Genomic DNA, 26,977 nt, shown 5'->3' on the forward strand with positions numbered 1-26,977 from the left:
ACTTACTTTGTGGACGAGCCTCGTACGTAACTAATGTAAAAGCCGGTTGAAATTTTATATGACTCTTTCGTCTCTTAAATCCTTTGTTTCCTTTTGTATTATTTTTTCCTTTAATTCCTATTCTTTCACATTTCTTTTATTAGTTCGTGCTATCGTCTTCCGATCTGCCAATTTCTTCGATTCCTTTATCTGTTACAGTCGTTTATCATCATTACCTTTTCAAGCAGATTCAAGCCCGTTTAATAAATCATAAACGCATAAAACTTTGTTTTACATAATATAAATTTGGGAAAAGAACGAGAAAAGTTGAGGGCAGTGGTGAATGTTTAGAAGAGGAAAAATATTTTTAGTTTTCACATTCGATGTTTTCAGCTTCGTTAATAGGTCCAGCCAAAGAGGACCACAATGCCAATGTTTCGTAAAATATGCATTCAGTTACGATGACTTTCGTGTCATTTCCACGACGTAAGAGTAGAAAGTAATTCCTAGTACATTTTAACTTTTCTCAGGCCCGCAAACTCTAGAGACTGAATGTAATCCCATCCAGCATCGGGTCCATCCATACGAGACAGAACAGACATCCCGCTCACAATTTCATGTACAGTTACTGCTTTATACAACGTGAAACCAAACACTTTATAATTTCAGTACAGATCTCTCCCTTGAATGAACCTTATAAGGCTTCTTTGTATTGTTTACTCAGTGAGATTATTCTCTACTGTGCCGCTTAACGCTGGATATCCCAGACGGAAGACTGGGACGTTCCTTCGGTTGCACGGATTCTGACTGCTAGCGGAAAAGTCTAAGTTACATCCAAACACATTTGAAATCAAACATCCCGATTACAGAGAATGCTAGACATAACATATTCATCCTCACACATTAATAGTACCTCTGCAAAAATCTGACATATATACGTGAAAATTTACGGTTCATTAATCCATTAACACCCAGTGGTAAATATACGTACCACGTGCTTTAACAATCAGTAACTCTTTATTTTATATGAATGAGTTTCGTACGATTCTCTGTGTAAACAGCGATCATTTCCTTAAACAGCGTTAACCAGTTGATCTACGTAATAGTGAAGCCCTGTGTTTTCTTCGCGGTACGGACTGAATTTATAAATATTTGCAATTGCCAAATTTTTCTGCTTGAAAGGTTTAAACAGGTTTGACGAAAGAGTCAGCTCTTATTCTGGAGATGTCCTGTTTGAATACTAGCAGGACTCTTTGTATATAAAATACGGTTTGTCCCTTTTTTCTCTTATCTTTTTCATGCCAATGAAGTGATAAGACCTCCGAATACAACCCGACCCCCTCATTTAAAATTCTCATCTACCCGTGATCTATTACGTCTGAGTCTCATTAGACAAGTTTTACGTCTCCGTACGATCAATATTCCCGGGCTCAAAAGTCTTTAGAGTTGCATAATACCACAGGACAGGCAGAGTGAGGACTAACTACGGAATATCCCCCTGGAAATGAATGCTCTTACTGGAATTATATTCTCGTTACCATGAGGAACATTTCTCTGTCTGCAAGACAGGAAGACGAGATAAAATGTCACACTGCATAGTGGTTGTTATATCTGTTTTTGCATTAAGACGTTATGCTTTTAAATTTCTATTTGAAAGCAATGTTATACAATCATTTAAAAGCATAAGAATTAATTATCATGTGATAGTACATACAGAGATTTTTTTTTTAACTGAGAAGGTATTGAGTGAACAAATCTATGGTACACCGGGTAGTGTAATAACGTTCTTACTTAATTTACGTAGTAACTCTGGGAAGATTTTAATAATCCCCATTCCCCGTGCATGCGGCTAAGTCAAATATTATGTCGCAGCCTGTTCCGAAAAACAATTCACTGTTAGCAGGAAGGGCGAAGCGTACAGTTTATGTATCTCGTCACTGCGGAACTGTTAGAGGAATAAACATGTGACGTGACCTTTCCTGACTCCACGAAGACGCTAGCTGTCCATAATCTTGTATAGAAACATGTGAATGGCGTGGCATTGTAACCAAACAATCGCTGATATCCGCAGTATTCTCCACTATTTGGACCCAGACGCCAGCCAGATCTGAGTCCAATTGTCCAAGCGGGCTCCCCAGATTTCCTGACACCCTCCGTCACTCCTTTGATGATCAAAGCAAAATTCGCAATTTTTTTGTAAAATTATACGATGGAAAAAGTCCAGAAAAACAATTTTACGCATTAAAATGTATCACAGTCAGGAATCATCACCTGGATATCCGTTCCCACTGCAGATAATGACGTCTCGGTCTCCTTGAAGTGAATATTATCCTTGCGTGTCGAAAACAAACCCTGCAGACTAATTTTTGTAATCATAAAACTCATGAGAACTTCGCACTCCTTACCTCTGTCATATAACCTAACTTTTCGACAGTGGCGGGACATGAACTCTCTTGCACACGAACACAGATCAAGCAACATGAATTTAAAATGTCCTGCGTTCGAAACCAGCCGAATCTTCCGCGAATTTTTCCACATATCTCCACATTTAATGCGCTCTAATACATTCAGTTTAAAATCGTGGTTAGAATCACCTGTTTATAACATTAATTTTTTGAAACCCCGAAGCTCATGTAAATAATATTTAAGAATTCAGACCGTACCGCAAAGAAAACACAACACTTTACCATTACACTGAAAAATTGGATAATAATGTTCAAGGAATTAACCGCTGTTTATTCTGAGATTCACACGAATCACATAAACACACTCTATAGTCACCAAAAGTTAAATTAGTGGTACATATTGTTAACACTGAGCTGACTATCATCATATACTTTACAGTGATCCTGTCGCCAGATGAGAACATGGGGATTTCAACATATGGATTTTCCCATCTAAAGTGTGGATATCTGCTGGAAAGTCTTCACGTCAGAATATAGAGGCGACAGGTTCCTCCGAAATGCTGGCACTCACCTACACGACTACAGGAATTTTTGTACCTAATGTTTTCGCTTACAATAATAGAACATGCATAATGTTTTGTGAATGTCTGAAAGTCGCTGGTCTTGAAGAACATTAAACGAAGCAAACATAAAAATGTTTACGCTCAAGTTAAGTGTCAGTCCTGATTGGCTGAAGTGATCTGAACATGCTTTCGTTTTTTTATCTTAAGAGCTATCAATATAAAGTCTTATTAAACTACTTCGACCGTGGCAATAATTTATCCCACGTTAGGGACGGACAGACGGCTACAACGTTCACTCATTACCATGATGATGGAGGCAGTAAGCTCCTCTGAAACGCTGATGAACTTGTACCATACTACACGGCGCAAAATCCCAGAAGACAATCATCTTCATAATCATCGCTGTGAGAACCTGATATCTCACGTCTCATTAGTCACTAAAATTCAAAAGCACCCATAATAAAACATGTAACAGAAGGATTGATCCGCCACTGATGGGCATGCAGTCTTTGTCTCAGCGTGTTTGATTAATTTTCAGACCCCCATGAAGCCTCCCCGCGGAGCCACACCCCATTACAAATTACAGAACCACAGAGGATAAAAGAAATCTGACATTTATCAACGTCACATAGTAATCCTCCTTCATATCTTTTCGATATTTCCTACACACAACGCAAACATCGCAATGTCACATTTCCGTTTTCCGCTCCGTAGACATCAAGAAATCAAACAGCTGATATAAAAATAAACTTAATTTATGTCTCAACACAAAGTGTGGAATTCAGTCGGTTCATGACATTTTTTTATTTGTAGTGTTCTGTCTGACGACAGGTCCATATGAACAGGATCCTTCCATCCTTTTCTCGGACTGGGACCTGTTCATATACGTTCTTGGCAGATGATCCAGAAGTGGTTTGCCATTGCCTTCTTCTGTGTGTGAATGGAGTAATTGTTGGGATGCCACGGAGGAAAACTCCGTGTTGCCTAGACCACGGCCTTGCCCAACACAAGTTATAAATTCGGGCACCACCGGGAATCGAACCCGAGACCCCAGGATTACAAGGCCAGCGTTCTAACCGCTAGACCACCGACTAAATTACCGTAGCCAAAAGCCGCTACCATTATTTATAATTTGTAACACCATTTCACTACAATATGCCCCGCTATTTAGTAAAATCACAGCATTAAACCTTTAAAGCCCAATGGTAACTATACGCACCACACGCTTCAACAACCAATAATTATTCGTTTTGTAAGAACATGTTTCGTATGATTCTCAGAATAAACAGCGATTAATTTCTTAAACAGAGTTAACCAGTTGAACTTTGTAGCGGTGAAGTGTAGTGTTTTCTTTGCGGTACGTACTGAACTTTTAAATATTTGCATAAAGGGTTAAATAGGACGTACCTTCGTGTACAATTTAAAATGCTCGTTAAACTGTAATAGGTAGTTTAATCACTTATATGGTACTAATGTACAGTAATAATTCATGTCTGTATTAAATTAACAAAAATAAATAAACAAATAATTAATAAACACTGCTATAAACAAATTAGAAAAGATATATACAGCCTAACATTTCTGTTACCTTCCACTCTTGATCTTTGCTAATAATGCCAGCGAAGACAAATATCTGGAGATTCCCAAGGTAAGTATAATAACCATGGTAACCAAGGTAGAATATGTTTGGAAGTGACTGGGTGATAAATCATCCACAGAGAATCATTAAAGATGTTCTTGTAAACTGTACGATGTTAGATTTTAATTAAAAATTAAAAGTGATGATAAATTTTATCAGGGCTTACTAATACGTTCTATGTCACTTGTGGGGCATGGATAGTTTTTAATGTCATCAGAATTATATAATTAAGAGCAAAAAAATAAATGTTCATAAATGCTATAACCAAAGCAAAATCTCGCTATTCGACGTAATACCTCATAATATTAACTAATTGCGTCCTATTATAACTTGAAGGTTCAACACTGCAGATCGGATAAAATCCCAAGCAAGTTCCACCCACTTATCATCCTAATAATACACATGAAGTTTAATCTCAATTTTATCCTCGTATCAAATTTTAGGTCTCCCAAGCGACCATCTTCCATGAAGTTTCCCCCACAATAATTCCTTAATTTACAACTCTAACTGGCCTCACAGAAAGTAATTAATCATCTAAAGGAAATTAGATGTCATTACACACATCTTCTTGTTGTGTACTTACCCTGAATTCGGGTAGACGGCAGTACGTATGCTTTAACCATGCAACAAGACTCTCTAAACACGTTCTTAGTGTCGTACCTGTTGTTGTCATGGTAACGGTTATCTCAATGAAAACCGAATGAGAAATAATTCTGTGCCAATATTGACTGCATTCCGATTTGCTAAATTTAAGCCCTGAAGATGCGAGAGTTTTCGTTATCAGAACAATAGCTTTAACGGTAAGTTTACTTTCAGGAAACGATAATATTAGACTAGGTGTTCCTTTGTTTGTATTACGTAGAAGCGCTTGTTATAAGTCGACGGTAATTGTTTTAGAATTTCTCCATTGAAATAACGAGTGGCCCCTCAGACAGTTTCGTGTTGAACACGCCTATGTATATTCAGGTTGCATCGAGTTGCGTTAAATACACACTTTGATCGTCTTGCTTACTGAATAATAATTGTATGAGAAATACAACTTTTTCTCTTAATTTATTTATTATTATACTATTTTAATTTACTTTTCTAAGATTTATATTTAATTTAATATAATTACAGATTAAATGTTTCTGTGAGGAACTAACAAGGACAGAAATATAAAATTAGGGCTGAAAGAACATTTATCTGCAGTAAAAGATTAACCTCTACATGAAACGACTATCACGGCCAATATGGTGAGAAAAATGCAAAGAACGTACTTGGAAACTATTATTTTTTTAAAGAACGGATTACATGATTACTGTTTAGTTTTAATTCGTGTTTTAAACCCTATCAATATTTCTCAGCATTTAGAGAGACGCAAAAGTCCCAAATACTCCTCTAACCAAAAGCTCGCTAAATAATATTTAAGATTTCAGTCCGTACCGCATTGAAAACACAACACTTCACCATTACGAAGCCCGACGGATTATCCCTTTTAAGGAAATAATCGATTATTTTCTGAGAATGACAAGAAATCTTTAGATGCAATTTCATATTGTTAAATCAGATTGTAAATATACTTACCACTGAGTTTTAAACTATTAAAATGCTAATTTAGTTAAGAACTATTTTTTTTTTTTCAAAGTTAAAACAACAAACCTGAAGACGGAAATAACATATATGTCGAAGCGAATTCATTAGCTGGACGAGAAGTGAGAAACTTGGACGGAAGCCAATAAAACCCACTTCCGCCTCGTTCATTCGACCAGGAAGTCGAAGAGCTGACAGCCATTGATCAAGAATGCGATTAATTGTGATTACGTCACTAGACAGTCGTCTGTCTGTGTGTTCTGATTCACGGACGCCACTTTTCAGTCGCTCTGTGCGCCCTACAGACACGTACATTCGCTTGCTACAAAAATCAAACAAAGTCTTAAGGATTAAAGCTTCTCGCGTAACTCGTCTGTAGGAAATTAGTTACGGGATTAATACAGATAGACGGATAAACAGACAGATGGATAAACAGACAGATGGATAATTATATAAACACAGACAGACACATGGTTAAAAGGATTTATTTATGGTAGAAAGTTAGATAATAGATAAATTAAATCACGGAAAGACTGACAGATAACTGTACAGAGAGATAAACAGATTGGTAGTTACAGGATTCGATTATCACACAACTAATTTCTTAGATTTTGCTCTGATAATAGAATTCTGAGAGTAATTATTATTATAGAATTCATTCTTTTGTCCAAGCAATTTCACACCGTTTTGAATTTCCAGTTTTATAATAACGAAATCTTTCTCCAGAGATACACACGCAAAAAAACAAACAAATTTTGTAATAATATATTAATTTTATTATTTATTTAAACTTGCTTTCTTTCTTCTAACATACATAAGGTTATATAATGCTACGAATGTGAGAAATTGTTTTGTGGGTCAGGCAAGTTGACTTCCTCATTTGTTATTAAAGACAACGTAGGTCTCGTAAGTCTTATCTGTCCTAAGACTGGGGAAGTGGGCTCACACATTACTTGAGGGCACGTAACCATGGCAACTAGCTGTTCACACAAGTTCCTGTTCTTATCCTCGTGTCTCTCACATAAGAGGGATTCATATTCAATATGGACTGCGTTGTGAACGTGTCCTGAGGACATCAAACGAATAGGAAGTCAGAACAGTCTTATGAAACAGGACATGAAATCCCTTTGTCTCGGTCCTCGTGAGCTGTGACGGTATAAAATCCATAATTCGAGATCCCAGATATTTTATATGAATTTAATAATTTTGCAAGATAAAATAAAATTCTAGGTCTATGCCTCACATAAATAAAACTTAACTGACACATAATCTATTATATTTTATCACGTCTATTACAATGTATGTCTATACGTATGTAGGCCTATGAATAAGGTATTACTGCAATCAGTTCCCAGCCCAGGCCGTCCTAAAAATATCCAAAAAGGGACACTTTTCATAATCAGTTACTAATCGCTACATGCAAATGTGTCTAACTGATACTAGTTAATTAAGGCTTGGACCAGGTATAAGGAAGATAAATTTACAGAAAATGTACCCTATTAATCCTTAAAATGGCTGAGCGTGAATAACTAATTCTCTGGGCCAAGTGATGGATAATGTTTTGAAACGCCTATGATTAAAACAAATAACTTTAATTTGTCAGTGCGTGAGCTTGCTACGTTCATAATGCACCAGAATGGCTTTCTCTGAGATTACAGATTTATAAATTCTGCGCGTACTTACTTAAATTGTGGAGTGCATAGAGCAGTGGCGGATTACAAGAACTCACTAAAGGATCTGAAACGGCGAAGACTTGAATCATAAGTTCAACTCAGGCAACCAACACGACACGAGAATGCACTTATTCCTGATGCCTTGGCTCTGAAGATGACTGTCTTGTGGGATGCTGCATCGCAGAGACCGACCGAATTCTCAGAAGTGCTTACCGCCCCATCGCGAAGCTAATAACCTCTGAAACGTCGGTCAATCTCTGCGGGATTACACAGCGCAAAATCCCAGAATAGTCATCTTCAGATGAATCAGTGTTTGATAATGTCACAATTATCAGAAAAACATTGTTATTTTGTATTAGTATTTCGCGTGAGCCGTCCATGTCTGTCTGTCGTCGGGTTTTTTTTTCCTTAGGCGGTAGGCAACCCGCATTACCTGTTTCATTATTGCGTAACAATGGAGGCCGAGGTGATTACAGTGACTATTATTTTTTATTTAGTGTTCTGTCTGACGACAGGTCCATATGAACAGGATCCTTCCATCCTTTTCTCGGACTGGGACCTGTTCATATACGTTCTTGGCAGATGATCCAGAAGTGGTTTGCCATTGCCTTCTTCTGTGTGTGAATGGAGTAATTGTTGGGATGCCACGGAGAAACCGGGGAAGCCCCCGGAGGAAAACTCCGTGTTGCCTAGACCACGGCCTTGCCCAACACAAGTTATAAATTCGGGCACCGCCGGGAATCGAACCCGAGACCCCAGGATTACAAGGCCAGCGTTCTAACCGCTAGAACATTACTGTCCGACAATGACCTGGATGACGAAACAATGATCTTTTTCAAATGACTAATCTGCTACATCGGCCCCGCGCTCTGTTTAAAATTTGCGTGTCACAAGCCTACAAAGTTATTATTTATGTATAATAGGTGTACACAGATATTTTCTGGGAGCCGGTAACCACTTATACCATTAATACGCGGTCACTGTATGAGACGCAGCTAAGAAACTTTAATGTCTACGCTGTCACCATAGTCAAGGATTCTGTTTTAACACAGTACATCCCTTCGCGATAATTAGCATTGTGACTGAAGGTGATAATTACGGTCTGTAACACGAGTCGAACGTATTTATTCTCCTGTGATAGATGAAAGATGAACCGAGGCACTAATTAGCCTTGTGCGCGGATCCGTAGCAGATTCACTTAATACTCAAGTGAAGTAAACCAACTTTTAATTGAAACCTCATGACAACTTCCTTTCTTGGAGGAAACCAACGCTAGGACTTATATGGGATTCTTAGCTGTGTTTATGATTAAATATGCTTTATTCTGGTATTTTCATTCTTGAAGGGGAATGCCAAATTCTTAAAGAAACATAACCTAACACTTCAGACTATATTATTTATATAAAACTCTTAGGAATGACACAAGAATAAAGATATATTAAATCTTGTCCGTCTAATCACAATAAATTCTTATTAAATATTAAAATATTACAATAATTAACATTTAAAATATTTAAAATATTAAATAATGTTCTTTATCGAAATATTCGATTTATATTAGACCATAATTTTTCATGTTTCACGACATGTTTCAGTTCCTAAAAGAACCATCCTCAGGTGTATATAATTATATAAAGCTTCAAAATGATAAATAATTCAAATGCAATTATACATTATGCCAGCGTACATTTTTATCAGATTGTTACCAGATGGACAGAACAACATCGAGTGTGTTATTAAAAATGGAATAAAAATCTGAAAAAGAACATCGTTTAATATTTTAAATATTTTAAATGTTAATTATTGTAATATTTTAATATTTAATAAGAATTTATTGTGATTAGACGGACAAGATTTAATATATACTTATTATATCACAATATGACGCAACTTTACCATCTTAAGAATAAATATATTTACTTACAAACTTAATATTATATTTTACATGTATTAGAACGTGTTAATTAGGACTTTCGTGGTTTATAAATCTATTTGACCACAGGGCGGCAGATAAAAACAAGACAACCCACACTTGTTATGTTTGCATGCCTTCATTTAAAACAATTAATAATAGACATATTAGTCTACATCTCACAGGCTAATATAAACTGACTGTATTTCTTATAGGCAAATTTACATATCCGTAAGACTAAAACTTGGAACCTTACTCTTATACAGAAATGAATTTAATTCGACCCCAAAACTTCACGTACGTAAGAACTGCTGAGTTTATATGTGTACTACCCAATGTGGTAGAGCCACGAGTAAAACCTAGTGACTAATATCATCTAAATCATCGCTTCTGGGAATTGTTAGTTTATTACTTTCTGACCCAGAGCGCGTTCATTTGTTATTTATCTTTTCTTCGTTCAACATAAAGTAAGCGGGAAATAAGTCAACAAACGTTAAAATTAACTGCTAGCTCATAAAAGACAAAGGCGGCTCGATAAAGATCAAGAATAATGCCGTAACCATAGAAACCTTGACGACTGTAGCCTTTGTACGTAGCAGACACAAGAAGAAGTTGGAATATTTTTTCAAAAAATAAAATAAAATTTGAAAAAAATAATGTTTTTCACGCAGTATACGCCACGGTGGTCTAGCGGTCAGAACACTAGCCTTTTAATCCTGGGGTCTCGGGTTCGATTCCCGGTGGTGCCCGAATTTATAACTTGTGTTGGGCAAGGCCGTGGTCTAGGCAACACGGAGTTTTCCTCCGTGGCATCCCAACAATTACTCCATTCACACACAGAAGAAGGCAATGGCAAACCACTTCTGGATCATCTGCCAAGAACGTATATGAACAGGTCTCAGTCCGAGAAAAGGATGGAAGGATCCTGTTCATATGGACCTGTCGTCAGATAGAACACTAGAAATAAAAAAAATAAATACGCGTATATTAAAATCTGTAAAACATATTACTAAAAGTTTAATTAATTACAATATTATATGTTGGTTTAAAGAAAAATTACTGATACGTAAATCCACTGGAAGTTGTTTCGTCACATGTGATATGTGTCAACTAAATATAAAATATAATATTATAAATCGCAATATCAAATAAGTACAAAATAAAAATATATTAATCTGACATAAAGGTGAAAAAATTAAATTTATTATGTTTATAAATTTGATTTTGTGAGGTGATCCATTCCGCATTATTTTTAGTCTAGAGTGTACGTATAATCACTTTATCATCTCATTCAGAGTTTGATAACCTCTGAATGTGATTCAATGCCTTTAAATAACTCATCAAATGTTCTGTTTACAATTAGAACTCATGTTTCCCCGTCAATTCTAATTATTTTAGTCTAATGAAAGCATTTTCATCGATATGACGTCATTCTATAATTGCTAGTCAGACCAATCACATTTCGTAATCGTTACGTTCACTGAGGGTTAATCGCGGTCCGTAAATCTTCCTTAAAGTGAAATCTTTCGTCTCTAAATGTTTCTTACTTTCGTCTTTAATTGACTGCTAGTCGACCACACACTTTTTTTTACAGTGTATAAAGAAAATTATTTACTCTGTTCTTTTGTACCTTTATGCAGAACCACGATATTAAATAACATAAAAAGATTGCGAAGTTAACACTTTACAGTTTTTGAAACCTAGAGTAGTTCTGTTTCCACTGCTCTAAACCCTTTTATTTCTAGATCACACATCGACTACGGTTAAGTCACAGCTTTACCTGGTATGTCCCCCACCCACAGTCCACACACACACTGGGATCCACGTCGAAGGGTAATGTGGGGTGAACTGGCAAGTTCTTGAAACGTGACCAGGATTTACCCTATGGACTAGTAAGCTTATAGACATCACAGTATGATCACGACTTGGGTACTGATAAGGGCCGATATGTGCCCAGGATTTTGGAGGTTCTGCATTCGTGTCCCGACCCAGAGACAGGCAATTCCGAAAATTACCTTCGATCTATTAACTTTGTCAACGGGACTTCTATAATAGCGCCTTGAAATATAGTCTGCCATGGCATTTTTATACCATATTATCATCACTTCATAATTCATAACTGTACTAGAATTATAAGCTATATCTTATGAAGTCTTGAAAGCATGGAGAAAATTACGTAACAAGGAGCTTGATAACATGTACTCTTCACCAAGAATTATGAAGGTGATAAAAAGTCATACACATGGAAAATACGAGAAATGCGTAAAAAGACAACTCGGTAGACCAAGTCTTAGATGGAAGGAATATGAAAACGGACATAAAAATATTGTGTAAACATGTGAACCGGGTTCAACCAACTGAGACAGAGCACAGTGGAAGGGTTTTTGACATAGTAATGAAATTTATGATACAAAGAATGGCGGGAGAAATTTCTTGAACAGCTGAACAACTATTAGATTACAAAGACGATACTCCTACGGAATAATTGTTCACACGATCATGTACTGTGGTTTATACTGATTAGCCTTAAGGTCATGTGGCCTATTTAAAGCAGGGGCAAGGTTTGAAGACATTGTTTATATAAGGGGTTTTAATGCAGGGGCCAACTGTTTTTCTGCAGTAAAAAAAGAGAGTTCTGCTGTTTGAAAGAACTTCTTCATTTTCCGATTTCTTTCGTCCTCTAATCCCAAATAATCTTAATTACTTTCTTTCCTTCCAAATCCGTAGTAATACAATTTGCTTGAAGGATCAGCGGAGTGGATGAAACGTTTTGTAAAGTGAGCTTCATAATGTAAATGTTGCAAATAAGAGAACAGAGCCGTGTTAAATATCATCCACTGACGTCAATTTGTGCCACTACGGTAACATTTAAAAGAAAAACATAAAATTTGTTTATGTAGTGCAGTAACATAGAAGGAAATAAAAAAAATCCTGTACGCTGAAATACAGAGATGGCAGAAATGAATACTTTTAGAGAGATTACAGAAACATCTGGTTCGTTGTCATCTGTTGTTAATGAGGACAGAGTGAAAGTACGATGAAACAAGAGAGAGCGAGAGAGAGAGAGAGAGAGAGAGAGGAAGAGAGAAAAACATGTAACGAAAAATTCAGATCATGTTAAAGTTCATATTTTAATAATAATTTGTAATATAAATTGTCTATTTGTTCTACGCAGTAATGACATTGTCAATACAGTGTAATATTTAAATAAGTTAATCGACGTCATATACGCTCTGATTTATATAAACTTAATTTTTTTAATAAAACACACTTAAAATAAGAAATAAATTAATATTTAATTAATAAATTAATTAATAAAAATAAGAAAAAGTAAGCCAATAATCAAATAAATTATGTCCTAGTTGCAAAACTATTTTTACGGAATGGTTAAATTAAACTATAATTATAATTTCTCCCAATAATTGTTTAAATATTCACCACGTCTAAACAAATTATGAGTGCAAATCCGTATATCATAATTTTTTTTGTATTTATTCTATATGTGGATTATTTAATGGGTAGGTTTAGAGGAAAATCTAATGCGAATTTCATTTAAAATATGATAGAATCCAAGCTAAATTATTTCATCTCAACAATACGTACCGAACACATGCCATTTTAAAATTTAATTGAAAATTAAATCTGCCGGCTAACAGACAGTCACGAACTTCTCATTATGCTTTGACTTAATAATAAATAGGTAAATTTAATCAAAACTTCCAGTTGAGTGTTTATCATTATTGCTTTATATTCGAGAGGTCCCGGGTTCAACTCTCGGCTAAGAGATCAGCTGATGGTTTCGTTGTTTTTCTCAGTCTTTCCGCATAAATGCCGGCTTTAAAAATGGAACGGTCTGAAATATCGATTGTCGCACGTTACCTGAATACAAATTAAGGCGAAAAGTGGTTAGCTCTTATAAAATTAGTCTGAGTAATGAAAATAAGCAATTTTGAAGAGTTACTCACGTCAGGCTGTACAACGCATAAAAACAATATTCATAATGGAAATTACATTTAAAAAATTAAAAAGAAAAGTTTTTTTACACACTTTGATCTATTTTGAAGCAACGTCAAGGCCAACTACAACCTGTCACAGGACGTGATAAAATCTATCAAATTTCAAACTATAGGATGATTAATAAAGATTGCAATGGAAAGAATATATCGTGGTCTAGTTTAAGGCAATATCCCGCTATTTTTCTAGAAGTAGTGAGGAAAATCATGAAAACCTCAGTAATGTCAGTGGTTTCCCGGGCCGAGATTTGAACTAAGAACACGAATCAGAAGTGCTAACCGCTCGAAAGCGAACAAAAGACATCATCCATTTGAGTAAACTGTCTTCTCCAACATTCTTCTCGGTCTAGCAGTGTTACGGCTTCCCCATCAAAATTTTACTTCTTGTCTGACCCTTCAGGAACGTGTGCAGACCTCAACGAGGTCAGTTGCCAGGGCGGGAAATGGATGCCGTTTGTTTGAGGTCGCGACAAGCGGATCCAGGAAGTTTCTCTTTTGCCCTTTTTTCAATGTAAATGGTAAAGTCTTGTGCCCGAATTTCTTTTATTATTTTCTTTGTCTTAAAAAAAACCCTCCCATTTCTGAAGTTCCTTTACTGAACTTCTGTCTGACGTTCACAAAGGACTTCACAGATTTACGAGTCAGTAACAACGTCTGAGAGCCACGGTGGTCTAGCGGTTAGAACGCTGGCCTTGTAATCCTGGGGTCTCGGGTTCGAATTTATAACTTGTGTTGGGCAAGGCCGTGGTCTAGGCAACACGGAGTTTTCCTCCGTGGCTTCCCAACAATTACTCCATTCACACACAGAAGAAGGCAATGGCAAACCACTTCTGGATCATCTGCCAAGAACGTATATGAACAGGTCCCAGTCCGAGAAAAGGATGGAAGGATCCTGTTCATATGGACCTGTCGTCAGACAGAACACTAAATAAAAAAATCTACTACCTGCCCGTCTTTACAAAACGAAATCTGTCTCGTATGATCCCTTGGAAATATTTCTGTCCTATATCCGCTGCTCCATTGCTACTGTTTCCAACATTACTATTGTTTAACGACGCTGACATTAGCCCAGATTACGTAGCGTCTAATGAATAATTAATTTCGAAAGACGTGGAAAGAGGCGGTCGTGGCCTGATTTAAGGCACTAACCCGGAATTCGCCTTGAATGTCTCATAAAAGCAGTGCGTACAGACAAACGGGCAAAGAAATATTTATATGCGTCCCGCAGGGTTGCCAATTAGACTAAAAATATGCACGGGACACACAAAACATATAGGAAGGCAGTGGATTGAAAAAAATTGCTTTTTTCAGTGTTGTATCTCTAGTGTTTATTAGTGATTTTTTAATAATATAGGTAAATGTGGTGTCTATATGGTGTTAATTCCATTTGCATTGTAAATAAAGTATGACTGAGATAAGTGGGGGTACAAACTAGGAAAATTGCATCCGAAATTTAATGCGATATTGCAATTTTGAGAAAAAAATCCCTGTTATTATGTTTTATTCCGTGGGCAAATTCGATTGATCGATTCTGTAAGATCCCGCACAATTCGAGCAAAATCCATGTTATGGAATTAACGAACATTTAGTACGGACAATGGAAATCCACTCGAAATCCTACAAATGTTAATTTTTTTTAGCTTTTCAATTAATTCTATAATTACGTGTACGTATTTCAATTAAATTTCATAATTGCACTCACCAGCGGTGACAATTACTTTCCAATTTGGATTATTAACTACATTGTATACAGATGCGAAAAAAATTACTTCGTCGTTGCTGGAAAACACCGAATAAAGCGAAAAGAGCTTGAATTTAATCTTGTATTTCACACTATTATGCATTAATATAAAGTTCAGTATTATTTAATTATTTCGATATAATGTATTTTACGAAAAAATCTGCTTAAGAAAGGATTCTTTAGCTAGTATATAGCCCTGATATTTCATTTTAATTCTTTATAAATCTGCGTCTTTGATTTTCCAAGATCTAGAAGCATTTTAAAGGTGAAATGCCTGAGAGAAATTTCTACCCACCGACGTCACATTAATTCGTGCACAAACACGACGAAATTTTATCCTGGTAAAATGATTTTTATAACAGAATCCGACTGCTATAAATACTACAGTCGTAATTTTTCGTGTACAGTAAAGAATTTAATGCTCGCAAATTTGACACGAAACACTAAGTTTATGTAAGAATCAGAGACGTTCTGTACGGGTAAAACGTAGAATAAAAGTAACTATAAAAGAGACAACCTCGAGATTTCCCGAGGGACCCTCTGTCACTCTATTTTCAGTGTTGCGCTTCAATTGTGCTCGTATGACGACGACTTGCAGGAAGTGACGTCGCTTTCAGTCAGAGCTTAAGCTCAGGAAATTGATGAATTTGAGACAGATATTCCCCTGCCGGGAATCTCTGTCTACTCCCTCAGCCCTGAATTATCTACTACTCGATACAAAAACATTAGTCCTTACCCAGCCACTAGTTTGTGCTATGCGCAAGTCTGCTAGACCATGAAAGGCCCACAAATTATCGCGAGGTTACTTAAACTCCTGGCGATGATAAAGATATCCAATACGGGTAGTTATAAACGTTTCTTTTCCATCTTAAGGGTGGAAATCCAAAATGGTTATGGCACGTTTGACCGAAACGTCGGTAACCACGTACAAGACTACATGGCGTCACAACTCAGAATACCAAAATTTTTAATATTATATTTTCCTGTGTCATCGCATACAAAAATGAGATTATATGTGTATGTTCGCTTGTAGCTCGAATAAACCGATTCTGCACCAAACTTGGTATGTTTATTCCATCAGAACAGTATGAGATTTTAGACAGGTCAAAATATTCCGGAAAATTGTCGTGAGTTCGTGTCCCGGCAAGGGCTCTTTCAGCAGCTGTAGCACTAAGCAAGAAAGAATACTGGCGGGTTATAATTAGATTCTGTATTCCAATAAATTAATTTTTATTGACGTGTTTAAAAAAGTAGTTTTAAGAATACTAGATATTGATGTCGAAAAAGAAACAACAATTGCACACAGAATATTTCTGAGCGGTTTTACCTACCACAGGCCTAATTATTAAGGTGTGGTCCACCTGAGTGTAATTTTACCTCAACGCGAGAAGTAGGCCACGTGGGAACTGGCGTAACTAATCAATATTTGACACGTGTAGACACGCGCTCCTTATTTTCATGGCAGCTCGTTCTATTAGCATCCTTCATCTGTATTCTGAAGCAGTTTTGTTTTAAGAGTCAAACTTTTAATTTGTTTAGCCCTCGTCATACTTACGTATGCCTACCCCGTGCCATACTGGCAAAACCCCCGACATTTCAGTGAACCGGGTCAGTATACTCGCTTCTTTTATATGGTGGTTCCCAAACTCGATCCCCTTGACAAAAGAAGGGTCTAACGCGGATATTCATTACCGTTACCAAACAAGGCGGTAAAATGACTCTACTCTGGGGATTTTAAAATTCTTATCTATAGTGTAAAAATATCTCATGTGAGATTTCCGTCAAAGTTTATGGTGAATATTTATATAAAATATAAAATTCTTAGCCGCAATGATTTATCAGCTACTGTCATAAAATTTAAAAGTATTTACACATCCCAGGAAAATCACATTACTTTATTAGTCACAAAAAAACATATTAATTTAAATTGATTTTTTTATTACACAAAGTTTGAGATACCTACACCAAGCGGCGTAGCTGTCGCTTTCATCTCAGAAGTTCGCATGAACTCCATTTGCTATTATCGGTTTTTAGAAATTAAAAAATCCGGTTCCATCTATATGCTTAAAGTCCACGCCAAGCCAAGCCTACTGAAAATCGAAAAAAAAAACTGGGCAGAGATTTGACGAAGAGGCTTCAAATATACGAAGCTGGGGCAATATTGTGTTAAAGAAAACTTCAGCATCAACTGCAACTCGAAAATTTTGTCGTGTGAAGAGAAATTTTGCAATTTTATCACGGATTATACAATTTTCTAATTTAAACTTTTATAGAATTATTCGACTGTATTACATCCACCAAAAAAAATTGATATTAGATTATAAATTTTTAGGACTGTTCCAATTCATTTTACATTATCCTATGGATAATTAATGCAAATACGATAAAGCGTATAACTGATTATGAATAAATTGGAACAGCAGTCATGGTGCCGCATACCACGTGTGTCTGAAATTCAAATGTCATATTGAACGAAGTTGCATCAGATGGCCCACATTATTATTTTCTGGACCACGTTGACATAGGCCAATACACGAATTCAAAAGTTCAATTGTCATTTCAAAAATCACTGATAAGATGGTAAAGTTGCGTCATATTGTGATATAATAAGTATATATTAAATCTTGTCCGTCTAATCACAATAAATTCTTATTAAATATTAAAATATTACAATAATTAACATTTAAAATGAAAATGAAAAATTGATGGTCTAATATAAATCGAATATTTCGATAAAGAACATCATTTAATATTTTAAATATTTTAAATGTTAATTATTGTAATATTGTAATATTTTAATATTTAATAAGAATTTATTGTGATTAGACGGACAAGATTTAATAAATACTTAAATGGGCTTTTTCCCTTTTCCACAAAATCAAGTTATCCGGGTAAATATTTAAACATGGCGTGAAGTTACCAAGGTAACATTAACGCGATTTCCATTCTATTGCGGTGACTTCAAAGGACACAGGAAGCAAAACAGCTCACACGCAACTTTCATTGTGACGTCACGGCCCAAAAGAACCACACCCATAAACTGCTGAAAAAATGAGAGAGAGAGAGAGAGAAAAAGTCCGAAAATAGAACAGACGGAATTTTAACTCAAATTTTTGGCGTAACAATGAAATGGACATTTCATATAAACCCGAGTATTATTCTTAAGGTAGTTAACAGTAGACAAATACAGATGTTCTATTTAACTCATCGTATAATAAATATCTCTAGTAACTCTTTTGATCTCTTTCTCAGTCAAATTAATTTGTGGATTAATACTCGATTTGACACAATTATGTGAACTATAACTAGTTTATTCCTCGTTGCTGGAATGTTTGTTGAATTATCTCAGGAAATCATTCATTTAAGCCTTCGGTATAGATGTATTTCATTTGTCGTCTTTAAGACTCGGACCGCAGCTGAGTCTATTTTATCCTGAAAATCGGGTTTGTTCCTACGACCATTTCTTTAAGAACGTGATACTGAAAAACTATGTCATTATTTACTCCTCATGTAAAAACAACTCTGTAATGTGTTTTTGTAGTGAAGTTTCTTTCGTAAATAAGTCACATTGTGGACAACTTTTGATGATAGCTCAAGAGAATATACAGCATAGTTACTCAAAGAGATTAAATAATTATAAAATTATATTAAATTGAGCTAACATCGTAAATCAGATTCGTTCTTGAAAAGCCGATAGTTTCCTAAGTAAATAAATTCTCAGAAGCTTCATTAATATATTCACAAGAGAACAGTATTAAATTATGTAGTATGATTTAATTATTAAAACTGAATAACTTGAAACCTAAATCACTATTCAACCAATATATTTATCATTTACAACCAAAGCTCGCCTAAAACATTAAAAATATTAAAGTTGAAATTGTGGCTTTAAGAAAAGTTTGTTTGCTTAAAGCGCGTACAACTGATGGAATTTATAGCGAAATCATTTTGTTTTTAAGTCGTCTCTAAGGGATTTCTGTGAACAAAAGAGCTTCCATGTTGAAGAAGCTTCAGTGACGAGCCTAGCAACCACATTTTGCTTTAAAGATTGGCAAAGCGCTAAAGATACTACCATCTTATGGTTTGTAAAAACTCCCTTCTCGAAGGAAACTGTGACAAGATAAAACAGTCTCATCACAAATCAATGGTTTTTTGGCTGTCAATTCATTTGTCTTCGTTTAGTTTCTGGTGTTGACTCGAGATAGCGTGATTGTGTGGGCCGGATGGAGTCGAAATGATCATCAAATGGAGGAATGTTACATTTAGTTCGGAGAATGGGGGGGAGTTGGTAACTAACTTACGACGAGTTCACATCTCCAGGATTTAACGACGTACAGCGTACGTCACTCAATAATGGTTTCGTATGATTTACAGCTACTGATTTGCAAAGCGTAGTCCCTGGATTGAGTCCAGATACCAGTTTCCTCAACTAAATATCCCGATAAACACAGACTACGTAGCATCCAATGACAGGAAGCTTTTGGATGATAAATTACGATCTATTGTGTGTTTATTTAACGACGCTTTCACTAAGTAAGATTTTACAGCATTAAATGTTACGATGATTAATGAACGCACAGTTCTGGAAGGAAGCGGTTTTGACATAATTTAAGGCAATATCTCGTTATTTGCAATCGCAATAAAACTCAGTCAGAAAGGTACATTTTCAGGTTCACTGTGGTACTTACAGAATAGTACACAGGAGTTTTAACCGATAGACTTAGAAGACTGTGAAAATAAATTCCGAATATATATTATCAAATAAAAAAAAATACTTATAACGGAATCTCAAAGGAATATAATACTTACACAGAAAAATTGACAGTCAGATTCCAAGATTAAGGTATTTTTTTGGTCGAAATCTGACGGGTGTTACACTAGTAAGATATAAATCTTTTTAGAAACACGTAGTTTCACTACCGTATTCAAAAGAACACGTCGTTTGAATTTATTATAAACCAGATAAATCAAAATCATATAAATATAATTTGTCTTTATTAACATATCGTACTCTTCGCGGCTGAAACTTGTGACACATTCCGAACAAAAAAAAACTATACGTGATTTTAATTTTTCACCATGCGTACTACATCTACAGGAAAATACGTCCGATAAAATGCATCGTTATCCACCTCCAGCCAGCCAGGCGTCGTAAGCCAGCTATTTTAGGCTTACTCTCATGGTGACCGCGCCTGGTTAGTTTAAGCTGGCTAACAACGCATTTTATCTGATCACTTCTGCTGTATTACAGTGTACGGAGTGGAACTGAAGCATGAAAATAAGACAGGATACTTTTTATTTTTTTGTTTTTCAAAGTTTTAGTCGGGATAACACGATTAACATAAACCATCTGTCCCCTGAGAGCTATTTATTTTTACAATACACTCCTGGTGGGAGTATCATAATTTTTAGTTCTCATGTGCTGTCATTCGAACTGGGTTCGAAGCCAGCAACATAGATTTTAGTCTTGTCTCAAAACCGCAGAAGTCTGCAATTCACGTGGTGATTAATCATGGCCCAAGATTGCACGCACTGGAACACCACATTCGCAGACGTAGCCATAGAAGTACAGAACTCGTCATAAATCAAACCACTTCACAGCTGTTGTTCTCCCACCAGGCACTAGAGTCGTGGCTCGATACGCCTGATACTGACATTGTCTGCCTACAAAGCAGGTGTAATCAAGGTCGCGTTAACGCGTTACGTGAGTTATGCCGTGTCAACGCGTCTTAATCACATCTCGCGTCCATGAATAGGGCGTGTTAATACGTTCATGATTTGAGATCAACAAATGCATGAGGAAATTGAACTACAAACTCAGCGAATGTCATAAGGTCTTCTACATTTGCATATCGGCCATGTGAAGGTACTAATATACGCAAAAATAATTAAGCGAAATTTTAAGTTGACGTAATTAATTTTAGTTAAACAGAAACGAATTTGGTTGGAAATTATATGTAGGGCATATAAAACAATTTAAACAAAAATGCCTTTAATTTTTGTTCTGCAAATGTTTTTAATTTATTTTATTGTTAGTTAACTTCATGAAAGAGAATGGGCCTTTTGCATAGTTTACGTGCTTTGTGTAACAACTTCGAAGTTATGACAACTTAATTCAGACGTGCAGTATGCTCCTACCATTTGTTTTGTTTAAAATGTTGTATATTATTACTTTGCTATTAAGAAAAGAAAATTATGTCTTACATTTCGTTAAATGTTACCCTAAGATGAGTATACCCTGTTCGAAATAAAACATAGAAAGTAATATTTTACACGAATAGTAATGATAGTAACTAAATATGTTTTAATACACAAATTTACAAGATTTTAACCATTATTACAATAGAAATCTACTTCTCATAGCCTAGGTAACAATAACATATGAGTTCCTACCTCAACTACAAATACCAGGACGTTAAATGTTAAGAATTAAGAAATTTTGGAAAATAATAGATTAAGATTATTCCTACTATCGCGAATAAACGAGAACATTATCCAAGATTGTTTCATTCAAATAGCGTAACTCTCTAAGAAGTTACCGCATGAAACTTTAAAGAGATACAAGTTTTTTTTTAAAGATTTTCTTCGCTTAATGTCTCGCATATTTTACTTTCTTCAGAACAACTTTCAAAAACTCTTACTGCCGACTCCGTATTTCTCGCGACGCAAAAACATCCGACACATATTACCGAAAGTCATCGTGCGCTGGGATACAAGTCGCTCTTCTTTTGTCTCATGACTTTCGCCTGCTGACACAGTGCGGCGCTAACGTCTTCATGACCGTCCCCCTCTTCCGTAGGTGTTTTCTTTTTTGTTCTAAATTATCTCTGTTTTATCGGCGTCACTTTTTATGAGCTGAGGACAATTTTCATACTAAATCACTGGTTTTTTTCGGGATTGTACCTTCTTCCATCATAAAATAATTACAAATAAGCTGATTAATTGTAAAATGTAACATTAATTGTTTGATTTTGAAGAATCCATGTCACATACGATGAGGGGAAGAGGGGCTAGAAATATCCTCCCCCCCGCCCATAAATTTTGTTTAAAATTTTTGCAATTTACACTGAAGAAAAACATGATGCATGAGAATGGGATTTTCTCCCTCACAACCTATTAAAGTCTCATGTGCCTGTCATATTTTAAGCGCTTGGTATGAAAATACAGTGTTACCGCTACGTAATTCGTGCATTAACCGACTAAAAGCCATTTGATGCTATTGTATACATCCTTTATAAAAACATTGTAATGGAATGCAATTACGTTCAGAAATATAAGCACGTAATAATTAAAAGGGTGACCGAGGGGGAGGAGAAGTTGGCATGTATACCTCAAGAATATCACCAGTTCTGTAGTAAGAAATAATGACTGATGTTTTTAAATAAGAGTATACAGCTGTTGTTGAGCAACAAAGAAATTTGAAGGCATTGAACATTCACTCTGTATCAAGCGCCCAGGAAAATATATGACGTGTTATTGCTATCTTTTGTGTATTTCTTTATTATTTTTCCCTATTTCTGTCTTCCCTTCTTTCCTGTTTGCGTCTTAATTTCCCTGTCCCGCCCCCCCAACCCTCTTAACACACACAATTTCATTTGATGTTAATTTAATTTATTTCTTGATAACAACAGAATAAGATGTCGAAATTTCAGCAATGATACTTAAACACTAAATAACACCAACGTAACTGCATACATTTCCTTAGTTTAGATGTAGACACGGAGAAGGTGTGTCGATAACATCTGAAGAAGTTCATAACACTTGTTTACTGAAACTTGAAATATATACGTGCACAACTTGTAGTCATTACTCACTGCGCCTTAATAAACTACCTGGCTGCAAATATCAAAGGTTACGCAGTACATTCATTTACCGTATTTGGAACAATAAAATCATAAACACGCATGAATTACCTTCGTGCTTCAAGACTATTACTACTTTCGGGGATGATCCACAACGAATATTCCAGGCTTCATGTTTCGACAATAAATAAAACTGCCATCTTCAGGGTGAATATGTGCTAGGTTTTTTTTCAAGAAGCGCTGTATCGTCCAGGTATTGTGTGTTCAGATGGAAGCGAAGAACGTGATTGGAGAAACAAGGAGCAAGACGCTATACCATCTGAAACCTACTATCTGCTCTATACAAGGCGTCCTAAAAATTGAAACTGCAATGTCAGTCAAAATGTTTAAGATTCCTACAACATTCACCCTCGTAAGCCGATGATATATATATTATAAAGCAGCCAAGGAAACCTAAGGTAAAGAAGTTTTCATATCTTTTCTACCAAGAGCCTTTATTCATGTTTTACTGCTGGATATCACAAACAGCTAGACCTAACATAACCGTAAATATTAACGGCAAAAATCTGTAAAAGAATTTCGCCTGCAAAGCTATGTATAGATAACACGCATAACCGGGTTGCCGGAGATGTTGGCTAAGCATCACGGCGACAAACTCTTAATAAACTCGCAACTTTGCTGTAATTTCCAGGAGTATCGAAAACTGATTAGTAAAAAATTCAAAACCGGTCTTCCGTCAGATTATTTTCGGAGAATTTTAAAGACGTAGCTACGTTTTATAATTCTGTTACACAATGCCTGAATGTGTATATTTTTCCCAGGAGAATCAACTCAGTCCAAGTATAAAAAAAATACAGTCATCGTTTTTTTTTAAAGCTGTCATTTTGCAATTAATTTTGCAAGTGGAAGACTTAACGCCTTGTTACACTTTGACAATCACAGTCGTGTAAAAAAGAAAATTAGAAGATATATGTCTGTGGAATACACGAATTTTGCAAATTAATTTTTTACAATATTACACATACACAATTGATCTTAACATTCATTTATTGCTGAAACTATTAAATTCGTTTTTGCAAATGAAACAAGGCTTCTAAAAAGCTAACAAACAGAACTACAAACATCACTGCAATTCCTCAAATTATTTTCCTTGTAATATGTTCTACGCTCACCAGTGTATAAATACGTAACTCCAAGGTCAACATTATATTAAAAATTACATATAAGGAGTAGTTTTTAGGAACATCTATAAAGTCAGGTTTTAATTACATACAGGGCCCAAATTGAGAATTATATTGGATCACAACGAAACAAATTTAAATTATCCGGAAAACTTTCAGTGTTGACATCAATGCCTAATTTTGTATAAATCCTTTCAAATGTTTTGGGCATGAGATAATATTGCGGACCAACAGACAGCCGGAGAGACACGATAGTCTATTTTAATTTCAGCGAGCTTTGTGAAACGATCTAACACATGGGAGTGTACACAACATCCCTTAAATGTGCGCGTTATGGTAGAATGACCCTTTTCCATCCCTCGTCCTGGTCTTGTGCAGACAACAGCAGAACCCTGCCCCATTTAATGCGACGCTTTGAATCTTTAACGACCGAATATGAGGCCAGAAAGCGTGAGATGCCTTGTAAATGCAGCACTTTGCGCAGTCTTATAACTTGTCTACAGCGGACTATCTTTGTTAATGGAACTGGAACAGTTACCAAGCCAGCAAAATGTAGAGTGTATCTAACTGGTGCAGACACGCACCCCAACACAAACCTAAGTGTTAAGGATCACCGCATGCTTCAGCACCAAGTCATAAAAGTGCGTAGGATATTTCTTGAATATCTGATAATTACTCAGCGAGTCAAACAAATCTTGAAACTTGAAGGATAATTATTATTCAGTCGCTGAACAACATCGCAAAATTTGGCCTCCTTATCTCTTCACTTTACATGTCCAAGGAATGTTCTTTATATTAAAAACCCATCCATGTTTACGTCTGACAAGCGACACATGAGGATTACCAACAAATCTCGCCGATTCAACCTCCGTTATTTAATCGTCATAAAAATGTAGCTTAATTAAAACCCAGATACTTTAAGCACTGAATTGAATTATGAAATATAATCGCAGCTTCCTTTCATGTGGAGAGCGTCTACTCCCTCCGTAACCTAACGACGCTCCATGTCGTGAGATTGGCCACGTAATCAATCATTAACTAGCGTAATATGACCCGTCCAAGTTGACGGGAATGAACCTTTTTGTTACGAGCAGTGATGCAAGTTATTGCAAGATTACGTTCGCAAACAGAAAAAAAAGTACAGAATTTATATAAAAAAAATTCCACAAAGAAAATTAAATTCGGAAATATTTTCATGGCGACTGAAGACAGATTTATGCCAAACTCACCAACACGAAACCTACCTCCTGACACCTCCAGGCCCCACTACAGGCGTCGCCATCGCCTCATTTGCATATTTTGATACCAGAGGCTCCACCGTCAAGACGTTAATTACCTTCGTTTCTACATCGCATGAACGACACACGCCACTGACAAGCGTGACGGACATTGGCTATTATATTTTTATACACGTTGTTTCTGGTTGCGTCTATAGATTGAACTGAGTATAAGAAAATTAAGGATACAGCATTTTGGTCAAATGACGTCAGCTAAACGAGTGGTGACGTCATAAGTAATGCGATGCGCTCGGCCGTTGTTTGCTGATGCACGCGACAGGGTGGGGGGAGGAGTGACCGAACTGCAAATATTTGACCGCTATTCGCGTCCTGTCGATGTGACTGTTTAGGACATCAGCGCGGTATTCTCACCTGATGACCTGCGGTCAGTCGCCATACTGACACGGAATACAAAGGGAAGGAAAAGGTCGTCATATTCAACGGCCTCTGGCAACATCTAAATATTAAGTTTAAGTTCCCCTCTTAAAACTTATAACTTCTTGGGTTAAACACAGGGTCTTCGAATTTTTTTATGATATGAAGTAATACTTGATTCATTATCGGATTATTTAAGTAAGAAGATTATATATCATCAAATGACGCGATGATTAGGAAAGTTTGCTGTAGTGGTCTATTTAAAGTTAGTATCCCGAGACAATGATGATTTTATTAGGATGGTCTGTTTTAAAGTGATATCAGAAGATCAGTTTTATGTAAATGAGAGAAACCACTACATAGTCGATGCAGCCCGTCTCCTAGATGAGACACAAAATTTGTATCTTCAGAAAAGATAAAAAAAGCTGACGCCTTATATCCAATGATGATTATGATAGATATTAAAGAAACCGGAAGGAACCAAGAAGTAGCCCAACTCCTATAATTGCTAAATTACACATTATGGTATCAATTTCCGTCTCTGAAACTCTCAAGCTGATGGCTACACTTCCATTTCGTAGTACAAAACATAAACCGACAGACTGTTAAGTACAAGAGACGCTGAATATTATATAACCGCTTGCAGTGTTCTACCGTGCCTGAAGTGTATCATTGTCTTTGAACGTAATACACAGGACGTCAAAGTAAGCAGGAAACGATCTCACATCCCACGGGGAACAGCGCCTTTGAACCCTAATACCCCTTCCATTTCACTTTCCACCGACTTCATCAGCGGTGACAGATGTCCTCATAATGCTGCTGAACCCTCGTCGGGGTCATCGCAA

At 36.1% G+C, this 26,977-nt stretch overlaps 1 protein-coding gene across 4 annotated transcripts in view; it reads right to left on the reverse strand.

Annotated features, from left to right (window-relative positions):
• LOC110830146 (somatostatin receptor type 2) overlaps positions 1-26,977 on the reverse strand; it is a 169,745-nt gene that overhangs the window by 96,239 nt on the left and 46,529 nt on the right. The window contains exon 1 of one of the 4 annotated variants that reach the window (XM_087352976.1): positions 7,842-7,860. The exons of the other annotated variants lie outside the window; for them this stretch is intronic. The gene's annotated coding sequence lies outside the window, so the exon portion shown is untranslated. Of the gene's footprint in view, positions 1-7,841; positions 7,861-26,977 lie in introns of those variants that run through there. 4 annotated transcript variants of the gene reach the window in all.

The sequence above is a fragment of the Zootermopsis nevadensis genome, unplaced genomic scaffold (genome assembly GCF_977971745.1).
Source record: "Zootermopsis nevadensis isolate Lab colony 2312 unplaced genomic scaffold, Znev_1.0 Znev_ptg000021l, whole genome shotgun sequence".
NCBI lineage: Eukaryota > Metazoa > Arthropoda > Insecta > Blattodea > Termopsidae > Zootermopsis > Zootermopsis nevadensis.